Source organism: Nicotiana attenuata, unplaced genomic scaffold, assembly GCF_001879085.1.
Source record: "Nicotiana attenuata strain UT unplaced genomic scaffold, NIATTr2, whole genome shotgun sequence".
NCBI classification, from domain to species: domain Eukaryota; kingdom Viridiplantae; phylum Streptophyta; class Magnoliopsida; order Solanales; family Solanaceae; genus Nicotiana; species Nicotiana attenuata.
Window position 1 is genome coordinate 87,478 of NW_017673162.1, and position 12,192 is coordinate 99,669.

General features: G+C 38.8%; 1 pseudogene; it reads left to right on the top strand.

The window, feature by feature from the left end:
- Window positions 1-461: 461 nt before the first annotated feature.
- On the top strand, window positions 462-11,614 carry LOC109215602 (annotated as a pseudogene).
- The last annotated feature ends 578 nt before the right edge of the window (window positions 11,615-12,192 follow it).

Genomic DNA, 12,192 nt, shown 5'->3' on the forward strand with positions numbered 1-12,192 from the left:
GGCCTTAGTCCCTTAGTAGTAATGAGGCTGCTACAGCGGCCTTACACTCGGATATGAACTATAGAAAGATTGTGGGATTCGCTCAGGCCACAGAGGCTAGGATGTTGAAGATTCGGGCAGAAAGGGAGAATAGCAACAGGGCCCGGTCAGCAGGTCACTCAGGGAGATCAGCTCAGGGAAGAGGGTCATCAGGGCCGTCCCAGTCATATGCTCAGTCCTCAGCGAGCGCACCACCATCTCTGCACAGTTATCAGCAGAGCAACCGCATGAGACCAGGTTCAGACAGTAGGAGACCCCATCAGTCCGGTCATTCAGGAGGGAGATCACAGCAGCAGGGGAGGGCTCCATGCCCCAAGTGTGGGAGATTTCATATAGAGACTTGCTACTTGGATATCCCGGTGTGTTTCTGATTCGGGGTGAGAGGTCATATTCAGCGAGACTGTCGTGTGCCCAGTCAGGGCATGGGTAGGGGATCTGCTCAGTTGTCTGTTTCTTCAGTCGCCACGTCATCTGTGCATCCTCCAGCCTCAGTAGGCCGTGGTACAGTTAGGGGTGGAGCTCGTGGTAGATGTGGACCCAGCCGGTTCTATGCTTTGAGTGGTCTCCAGAGTGCAGAGGCTTCTCCAGATGTTGTTACAGGTATATTGTCTGTTCAGGCCATTGATTGTTATGCTCTTATTGATCCGGGGTCCTCTTTGTCTTATGTCACCCCATTCGTTGCTTCAAGCTTTGGGATAGAACCCGAACAACTTCATGAGCCGTTATCTGTATCGACTCCGGTTGGTGATTCTATTACAGCCGCGCGAGTTTATAGGAATTGTGTTGTCACGGTATGTGGTCGCGTTACCACGGCCGATCTTATCGAGCTTGGAATGGTGGATTTTGATGTGATTATGGGGATGGACTGTCTTTATTCGTGCTTTGCTAAACTTGACTGCCGAACGAGAGTCATGAGACTCGAGTTCCCTAATGAGCCGTTATCAAGTGGAAAGGGAATGATGTGGTGCCGAAGGGTAGGTTTATTTCCTACCTTAAGGCTTCAAAGATTATTAAGAAGGGATGTATCTATCATTTGGTCCGGGTGGCGGACACCACTTCAGAAGCGTCTACCCCCGAGTCCGTGCAAGTCGTGAATGAGTTTCTCGAAGTGTTTCCGGATGAGCTTCCAGGGATTCTGCCAGATAGGGAGATTGATTTTGGGATTGATGTATTGCCAGATACGCAGCCAATATCTATTCCACCATACAGAATGGCTCCAACGGAGTTAAGGGAGTTAAAGGAGCAGCTGAAGGATTTATTAGAAAAGGGGTTCATACGGCCGAGTGTGTCGCCGTGGGGTGCTCCGGTTCTCTTTGTCAGGAAGAAGGATNACACCCAACCCCTCATTCTTTAACGATCTTCTACACAAAATAAGAGAGAGGAAGAGAGGGTCTTGAGAGAGAAAGTCATCTCCTCCAAAATTTGATTCTTCAAAGCTATCTGGGCCGGGAAATCTCAAACTTATCTTCATCCCCTTTCTCCTTCAGGTAAAAGTCCCTAACCCTTTTCATTGAATTTCAGGTTTAAATTAGGGGGGGGGGGGAGTCTCATGCATTAGTTCTTGGAAATAATGGCAAAAATTGTGCATGCGTGTTTATTAAAACCTAAAACCTAGTGGGGGTAATTGGGTGGGAGCAAAGACTTATGCAAACAAGGGATTGATAACCTAAGTATGTTCGGGTAGTATTTTTGAACCTTGAATTCTAAGTTACGAGTATTAATTTGTGCACTATATTGCCGTTGCTAGATTTCGATGAATTGGAAGTAGAAATTAAAAAGGGATTCAACTCCAGGTATGTATGGCTAACTTTAACCTTTGTAAAATCGCCCTGCTTGGTGTCCAAATACTTGGTATGTGATACCTTCATGGATTAGTTGTGAAGTTAAACTCTTGTGAGTAGTATGTGTTTCCTTGTGTAAACCATTTGTGAATTCATGTCAATGTTGTGCCTTAAACGTTGTTGGTTAAGACGTCCGATATGGTTGTGTAAGTAAATGGCAATAAACCAAGTTGTAATTGCGAATGTGTTATGTGGTAAGAACTGTGGAATAAATGATGGAAAGGAATCAAAATTGGTGATATTGAAATAACTGTGGTAACATCCTTTGTGCCTAGCTGTGGAAAATTATTGCTGTGATTTAAATGGTACAACGGGCTGTTGAAAAAGATGGAAATGGCATTGGTAGTCATATAAACTATGTGTGAGTTGTGTTGTTGTTCTTTGAGATGTGTTGCTGTTGTTATTGGGATTTGCTGTTGATTATTCCTGAAACTTGTTCCTGTCCTCCTTGTAAATTGTTGTTGTTGTGCTACTGTTTGTGAATTGTGATTGCTCGGTGGGATCGGGTTGCGCGCCGCAACACGAAGTAATAAGGTGTGGGTTGTGGTGATAAGGGTGGCCGAGGTAATAAGGGTGGCCGAGGTAATAAGGATGGAAAGTGATCGATATCACTATTGAAATGAAACATGAGAACATTGTGAAATTGAAAATGTGGAAATGATGATGGGGAAAAGGAGAGATTGTCAACTTGTTTGCCTTGATTTTTGTTTTCCTTGTGTGTAATCAATTGTTGTTTCCCTCTATTGTTGTTATTCGTGTATGATTTGAGGTTACTCAGGGTAAAGTTTGTTATACCTACTAGTACAATTCAAATGTACTGACGTCCCTTTTGCCGGGGGCGCTACATTCGTGTAATGATTGTAGGTGGATCCGTAGTAGGTACTCCAGTCCACCGATCGTAGCTCCCCTTCGTCCTCCATTAGCTTTTTGGTGAGCCCCTTTCCTCTCGGGGTCCTGCGTGGCTCAGGCCGCTTGTTTTCGGAGTTTTATTTTTGATTTGTGTAAGGTATAGCCGGAGCCTTGTTACCGGCAAATACTATATTATCCCGTTGTACTATTAGAGGCTCCGTAGACAGTAGATGTGGGTTAGAAACTTGTGTAAATCCGTGTTTTCATACGTTGGTAACGAGTTAGTGATTTCACTACTATTATGTAAGTATGTATGTGTTTTGTAAATTAAAAAGTGTTCTTAATTAATTATTTGGCAAATCCTTGGAATATTTGAGTAAAGAAAACGTGGGGTAACATGTGGGTTAGGAAAGGCATCCAGGTTCGCTTGGCTGGGGCTACCCGGTCGGGCGCCGGTCATGTCCCTCGAATTTGCGGCGTGACAAAGACTTTTATGGCCCATCTTTTTGGGCTTGTCATGACTTGAACTCTGGGAAGTCTGAATTTGAATATGGAAGTAAGGGTTGGTATTGGAACGGATATTCTCGATTAAGGGAATATGAGAAACGACGTTGTCTTCTAACAACGTTGGTAAATGATTGGTCTAAGGAGAGAGATGAACTTGCACATAAAATTAATAATTTTGGCTTGGCTGTACATAACTTAGATGCAGATTTGAGTGCAAAGGTTGATGCGTGTAACGCCCAACAATTTAATAATGAGTTGTGTGCAGCTGAAAAAAATCTTCTAGACCAAATTGAGGAGCTAAAACGAGAATACCAATCACTAGACCCTGTTTTTCTTGAGGATGCCAATATTGAGAAGAGTGTTCTAGTGTCATGTGGGGGAATAGATAACATTACTTTGGGAGACTTGAGTGTGTGTAAATATGAGGATGCAAATAGTAGTAAAATTCATGAGTTAGGGCGCATTAGACCTCATTCCAATTATTTTTCCACATTGTGTTTAGATAGTAAGATTGTAATCGAGCCATTTGAGCCTATGAAGGGGTCAAAGAGTGAGGATGAGAGCGCCTATATTCTTGAATTTGTTGTGCCAAAAAACAAAAATTACATTCCTCATCTAAAGGCCGAGAGGTGCAGAGTGAAAAATTCATTACTTGGTGGTTATCTTTGTAGCCCCACCAAAGGAGCATAGCCGCAGACTGGATGTCATGTTAGGGGTAAAATTTATAAGTTCAAGGTGGAGGAAAAAGTGGTTTACGTCGAGCCGCGACGTTAAATTAGGCGCTTGTTGGGAGGCAACCCAGCTTTACTGCTTTTCTTTATTTTTATTTATTTTTGTTATTTATTTTCATCTTTGTAGCATTTTTTTGTAGGATTATGAGCATAGAAGAAAAGCCACTGGAAAGTTGCAAAAGTGAGCTATGTGTTGAAATAAGTGTGGGGTGACCGCACAAAGGATCGTACCTGGGTGAAGTTTGAGGTATCCTATGAGTTGCTAATGCTTTGGCCTTTGGCCTACCAGGAGTTTCGTTTACCCTCTTGTTAATTTAGAGTGCAATTGAGGACATTGCACAATTTTAAGGTGGGGTGAGGAGATGTTCTGGGTGATTTTCTGTGCTATGTTAGCTTAGTCATAGTACTGTTCTAGTTAGTAATTTTCTTTAAGAAAAACAAAAAAAAATCGAAAAAATCAAAAAATTTGGACTTTTCTCGACGATGGATTTTGTGACAGCTTCTTGAGGGATTAAGGTCCAATAAAAAAAAATGAAAAAAGGGTGAAAAAAATAGAAAAAACACAAAAATGTGTCTTCTAGCTTTCTTGGGAGCACTATTCCCCCATGGTTTTCTTTGTGCAATGTTCTTTTCCATGGGATGTAGTTTGAAACGGGGTAGTAGTATTTTTTTTATTTTTTAGAGTAGATTAGAATTTAGGGAATAAATGGAGGAAGAATGATGAACCTAGGCGCCCTTAAACTTGTTGATAGTAGCTATTTAGGCTTGGCATGATAGTATCTTCCCTATGATTGAAATTATTGATGATGCCTTGGCTTAGTTGGATAGCATGTCTTGTGACGCCTATGTTCTTTTCTTGACTTATGTTCACCTTTGTGCTTCATGCTTAATATCTCGTGGCTCCGTGAATACTTGCATTTGTTGAGAGTCAGAATAGGACCATTCTTAGTGAGTCATGTGTCATGTGTGGTGAGTTTTTGTATAGTCTATGTATTTTACTTGTGTCTAGAACTTGCCCGGTTTTGAGTTGAAGCGAAATTTTAGGTGATGTGGTTTTTAAAAGTGATTTAGGCTTTCTTTGATTTTTTTTAGCTTTGTTACTTATCACAAATAAAATTTATCCCTAATTAACCCTTTTGAGCCATAGACTTTTATTTGGCACCCACATTACAAGCATATGCCCTTTTTGTTCTTTAATTGACATTGTTTTGATCCTTTTACGTCTTAAAAGCACTTTAATTGTGAGATGGGCGCTGAAAGAAGTAAGAAGGAACTAAGTGTCGGGTGGCTTTTGAGTGGAACCAATAAAAAAAGAAAAAAAAGGTGCACTTCTTTTGTAAATAATACACCACTAGCGGAAATTGAAAAAAATAATAATATCTGAAGAAAAAAATAGAGATGAATACTTTGTTGTCTTGTTCCTGCTAATGGGTATGAATTAATGTAGTGCTTAAAGAAGAAGGGAGCATTTTTGGGGTGATATTGTTTGTGTAATTGAAGTGGTTTGAAGAATTTGCGCTTAAAGTTGATTATGTGTTGTGTTGAAGTGCTTAGGAGGTTAGCCACTATTCCTAAATATATCATTACCCGTCCTTTAGCCCACATTACAACCGTGAAAAATTCCTAATTGATTTTAGATCGAGCGAGCCGAGATTAGTAGAGATTTACATTAAGGGCAAGCCTATGGTACCAATTACATGCACATGACTTCTTTGTGAGGGTGAGCATATTTTCTTTGATATTATATGAGTCCTTAAAAATATTTGATCATGAGATTCGAATGTGTGGATTCACTTATCTCTTGCCTTGGTTGAGGGCACATGGTTTCACGAAGGATAGGTAACATTATTAGACTTCTCTAGGATGTTGGGTGTTCAAGCCATGAGTGCATTGTGACATTGAGTCGGTTTTTGAGGCTAGGATTGTTGTGAGCATCTTGTCTTTGTTTGAATATTTTTGAAGAATGACATAAGTAAAGGGAAGTGTATGATGATTGCATATGCTAGAGTTTAATTGTTGCTATCAACCATAATCATTGGTGTAATGTGCTTCAAATATATTAAGTGCTCATAGATAGAGTAAATTTTTGGTTGACTCGAGGACGAGCAACATTTAAGTGTGGAGTGTTGATGATAGGCTATAATTACGTATTTAGTCGCTTATTACACTCTAATTTACTGCACTTTAGTTGAGTTTGCGCTTTAATCGCTAGTGTCTTGCACTAACTATGTGTTTTATGCCTTGTAGGAGTGATTCCGAGCTATATATATGTTATGGAATGAATTCAAGTGATTTGGAGCTTTGAAATCTGAGTAAAAGCCCAAGGATACAAGCCGGGATCGCGTTTGGGGGTCAACGGATGATAGTTAGAGCGAACGAAGAGTCGAGCAGGCATATTGTGCACTGTCTAGTAAAATAGATATAACTTTTACCTCAGAACTCCATTTTGGCTCCGCAATATATGGTTGGAAAGCTAACTCAAAGGCTACAACTTTTAAGTTTTACGTTTTTTCAAATTCCAAAGGGAACATGGTGAAAAGTGCGCGCCCAGATGCGCGATCGCGCTAGTTTTAGCGCGCCCAGGACAGAAAGTTGTCCAGCTAGCGCGGCCATTAGCACGCCCAGATGCACGACCGGGCTAGTCAAACCCGGGAAAAATATCCTTTTTCACATTGGAGAAGGTATAATTGTTTGGGCCCAACCCTACTTGGTATATATACATGAAAAAACGGTATTTTGAAGGAGGAGGACGTTTTTGAGAGGAAAACACAAGCAAAGAGCCGCCGTGGAGGCCGGGATTCATCTTTTCTTCCACCAACTTAGTCATTTTATGTTTCTTTGTATGATTTGTTTTTTTGGTACCATGTCTATGTGGAGCTAAACTTCACGTTCTAGGGTAGTGGTTCTTTCATGACTATTGTTATTCGGATATTGATTTTGATTTCTTAGTTTATCATATTGGTTTATTTATTCAATCCTGCACTTAATTATTTGATTGCTTGATCACCAATTGAATACTATATACGAATCTAGAATTGAACTCGAAAGTGGGAATTGTAGATTGCATATAGGATTGAGTAGAGCAAGTTCTTGAACCTGGGCATCGGGGAACGGATTAGCGGTTAGGATAGACATATACCTAATTACCTTGCTTGGTTGATTTAAAGGAATTACAAATGCGTTCTTGTTGATTCTAACTCCATAGACATATAGGCGTTAGGTTAGCTTGAATAGGCGAGTAAGAACTCGACAGATTCTTATGAGCAATATTAACCATGTCAACCAATAAACTAGATAAATTAGTTAGTCAATTCAATTGAAGAATACAATAGGAATGTTAGATAGCCCATAACCCTAGATCGTTTTCATTACATTGGTATCATAAAAATATGTTCTTCCTCTATTTAAAGTTCATTATATATATTCTTTATTCTAGGTTTAATTCGTGTTTAGATAATTAGGATAGTCTAATTTAGTTAATAGTTAATCACAAGTCCTCATGGGATCGACATCCGACTTTTAGTCACTTTATTACTTGACGACCGCGTATACTTGCGTGTGCGTTTCACCGCAACAGAGGGTTATTTATCTATTTATGGATGACCAGAGTTGATTGGGGCCAATTGGTAGGCCTAATGAGGAGGTGTATTCCACACAGGGTCGGATTGGTTGACTCTGCACTGCTGTTGTTGAGGGATGTGCCATTCAGTTAGAGTTGAGGTTATTCGTGATCTGAGATTCTACATTAGTTACCCTTCTGTGCTACGAGGAGATGTGATCCGTTGGTTATAGGCACACATAGTGCGGGTCTATTTGGGTCTTATAGCGTAAATTGGGCAAGATGGATATTAGGGGTTGAATGATTGATTGAACATTTGATTATGTTATTTCCGGACTCACTACCAGAAAATGGGTCTATGAGAACAGTTATTTTGGCAACGGTTTGTAAATCGTTGCCATAGAGTAGACATAGTAACGGTTGCAACCGTTACAATAGAACTTTGGGTGGTATAGCACACCTTAGACATAAAACCGTTGCAATTGTAACAAAAACCGTTGCCATAGAGATTTGCTTAGCAACGGATTTGTAAACCGTCCCAATAGACATCTATATTTGAACGGGTTTGGAAAAAAAATTCTATGGGAACGGTTATTCATTTCCCTCGTTTTTTTCGCTAAAATTCACTAGCCCGCCAAGTGACTCGTCATTTTATATTTTTTTAACTAATTTAATAAAGTAAATAAAATAAACCCTACCTCCACCTCCAGTAGTGTGTCGAGACAAGTGGCGCTTAAGAAAACTCGGCTAGAAATGGATGAAGAAGGGATCCCACCCACTGCTTTCAGAGAAATCTCACTTCTTCAAAACCAATTCTCTCTACATCATTCGTCTCCTCTGTGTCAAACAAATTGACAAAAATGGGAAGCCCCTACTTTACCTAGTTTTTGAGTATTTGGATACTAATCTGAAGAAATTCGTCGATTCTCATCGTAAAGGTCCTAATCCTAGACCTCTCCCTCATTCTCTCATCCAGAGTTTCTTATATCAATTGTGCAAAGGGGTCGCTCACTGCCATAGCCATGGAGTTCTCCACAGAGATTAGAAGCCACAGAACCTATTAGTGGACAAACAGAAGGGCATACATAAGATTGCTGATTTGGGTCTTAGAAGGGCTTTCACTGTCCCAATAAAGAGCTACACCCATAAGGTTAACATTTCTCTCTCTCTTCATACTGCATTGCCCCCTAAATCACCAGAAAGATATAGAAAGAAAAAGAAATCTGGAAGTTAAGATTGCTGATTTGGGTTTGTTCTTTTTGTTCAGAATGTTACTCTATGGTACAGAGCCCCTGAAGTTTTGTTGGGATCTACTCAATACTCAACTGCGGTTGATATGTGGTCTGTAGGATGTTGTTTTTGTGAGTTTGTTTAACTTGATCATGCTATTTACTCTTGTAGACCAATTCTCTGCTTAGATTTTTTGCTTCTTTTAAGTTAGAAATGTTTTATAATTCCTTTGTAATGTTCCTGTTATCTGATGCTTTGAATCATACTCCATTTTAACCTTTTCTTCTCTTTGACTAGTATCTTGTAGCACTGTTTGATCGATATGTTTTTGACATGATAATTTTAATATGCTATTTGTAGTTACCGATGGAAATTTTGGTTAGGCGTAAGTTTGTTCTTATATTAAGTAGAACATATTAGTTCCATGGAAAGGTAATTTTAAATGCCTGGTTTGAACTTCGCAAGAAGTTGGTTTTGGGCACTTTATGTTCTTTTAGTATCACATTTATATAACATATGGAAGGGCTTTGGGTTGCATTAAGATGTCTTAAGTTCTAAAAATACTTTTTGATCTCAGAGGTTGTTTTTAGAGAATTGGTATATTTGACAGAGTGGTTGAAAAATACGAGGATGGACATATTAAAGTAGGTATACCTTAAGGCTCCTATGAGGCGCCCTTACACCCTAAAGCTAGGTGAAGCATAGCTTATGTCTATGTTGGAATCAGCTATAACAGTAGCTTCTGGCATAGTGTAATTGCTCTTTAGTTTAAGTAGCAAACACCTCAGACAAAGCTACTGCTGAGTGTCGAGGCGAAAAGGAATTTTCAAGGGTGTTTTCCACATAAGATTTGAGGTATTATGTATTAACAATAATGTCTATGTTGGATTCAGCAATAAATATGTAGCATTTGCTAAAAACAGCAGTATGAATGGTCGTAAGTATAACGGAGAATAAAATTGAGATATTTGCTATAGTAGATAGGTAAATTTGGACATTTCCCCAAGATTTTGTAATTAGCTGCAACCTCTAGCAAAAGATGGTTCTTTACTACTACCGTCTTGTGTGAGTGCAACGCATGAAATGACATTAAACATCTTTTTCTCCTTGTGCAGCCGTTTGATGAATATGAATATTTCTGGAACTTTAGCTCCTGATCTTGGACAACTATCCCATCTTAAAATTATGTGAGCTATATTATTTCACATATAACATTATTCAATATGTAATAACAAAATGGAATTTTTAACTTATTTTTCTATTATATATGCAACTTACTATTTTATAAAATATATTTATAATTCTCTTTCTCATAGGAATTTCATATGGAATGATTTGACTGGAAGTGTACCGGGAGAGATTGGAAACATCAAGTCTTTGAAACTTCTGTAAGTTGGATGGAATTGAGTTCCTCTTGTTATTTAGTTCCATATTGATTTACTAATGTTGAAGCCGAGTAAAGGGGAACCTTGGCGTAACTGGTAAAGTTGTTGCCATGTGACCAGGAGGTCACTCGAGCCGTGGAAACAACCTCTTACAGATGTGCAGGGTAAGGTTGGGCACAATAGACCCTTGTGGTCCGACTCTTCCCCAGACCCCGCGCATAGCAGAAGCTTAGTGGACCAGGCTGCCCTTTAAAGCCTAATGCTTGTGAAGAATATGTTCTAAAACTTTGTCCATTGGTTTGATCCAAGTGCAATTATGTTGATATGCAGGCTCTTGAACGGGAACCGGTTTTCAGGATCTTTACCTGATCATCTTGGATATCTCTTGAACCTGAGAATATTCCAGATAGACCAGAACCAGATATTCGGAAGCATTCCTAAATCCTTTTCCCATTTAAATAGTATGCAACATATGTGAGTGCAACTCATTTTGATTGTTATGAAAATTGGAAGAAGTCTAAGGTTTTATCTTTGTTTATCTTATGTGAACATATCTTGTGTCTGCAACCACTTCAACAACAACTCACTGAGTGGTCAAATTCCTAAAGAACATTCCAATATCTCCACTCTGATTCACTTGTAAGCTAATGGAAGAAATTCTTGTTAGCTTATCTTCTTCAGAACACGTTTTCGTAACTTTAGAATGACTTTATCTTGGCTGTGAACTAATGCAGTAATGTTTTGTGATGATACTTTCTATCAAAAAGCTTTTGGACAGTAATAATCTTTCAGGATACCTTCCTCATGAGTTTTCAGCATTTCCGTCTATTCGGATAATGTAAGTCCCTACACACACACACACACACGATTTACATATATTGAACCTCATATGCAACTTTCATCTGCTGTATGTGCGGAAGATGTATAACTATATCTCGACAAGCAATGTCTCTTTCTGAATTTTCTTATGCAGCCAACTTGATAACAACAATTTCAGCGGATCCGGTGACTCTGAGTTTCAGCATGATGTAGCCGAGATGGTTCGAAGGCAGGCCTTATTTCCTGGTGACTCTGAGTTTCAGCAATTGCTACACATATTCAGGTATGCCTATGATCTATCACCAAGTCCTTGCAAAGTATCTTTCTTCCCATCACTACCATTTAATCAATCAGATAATTATACCGATATTCTCTTCTTCCTACTTTTCTGCAAAATTCCAACATCATCTTCTTTCTCTGATTGTGTAAATCCTCTAACCATTTCAAAATGTCCACCACCCTTTTTTCTATAAATTCAGTGAATTGGTGCTTTTTTTTATTATTCACAACACTAAGAACATGTATGTGTAATAAAACAGGATCAAGAATCTACTAATACTTCAATAAGAAAGGCTTAAGGAAAAAATAAGCACATGTAGATGAATAAGGCTTCCTGTTGTGCTTGTTAGATATGCTTCTCAAGGAGTTGAATAGTGGTGTAAAAAGGAACTGTTTTCCTCGTAATTTTGAAAGTTGTTGTTTCTCCTCCTTCAAAACATCGATCATGGTCATTTTCTGGAATAGTGGCATGTTGCTTTAATTAGCTAGACCTTGCCAACTAATCAAAATATATTTTAAAACACACGTAATCATTTGCAATGTATCTGTTGATAAAGTTGAATATATTTATTAATAAGTAGTACTACTAAGGCGTCGTAACGTTCCATTACTAAGGTGTCTTTTCAAGTTGCCACTATCAGTTACCAATAGTGTTGTAAGTTGAATACATTGATTAATGGTCGTCAGTTACTGATACATTGATTAATAGTCATCAGTTACTCATAATCCTTCCTGTGATGTAGAAGCTATAAATTGCATTAGTGTTTTATGACTTAAATGCTTCTACTGAATTAGTATGGTAAGTTGATTGCACTACTTATTATTCATTGTTGGTTATTATTTGGTTGACTCATTTGCACAAAAAGTTATTATAATTGTTATTCCTGCCTATATAATTTTCTTACTCTAGCATATGTTGTGATATGAAATCAGGAATTAGCTAGTGGTCACAA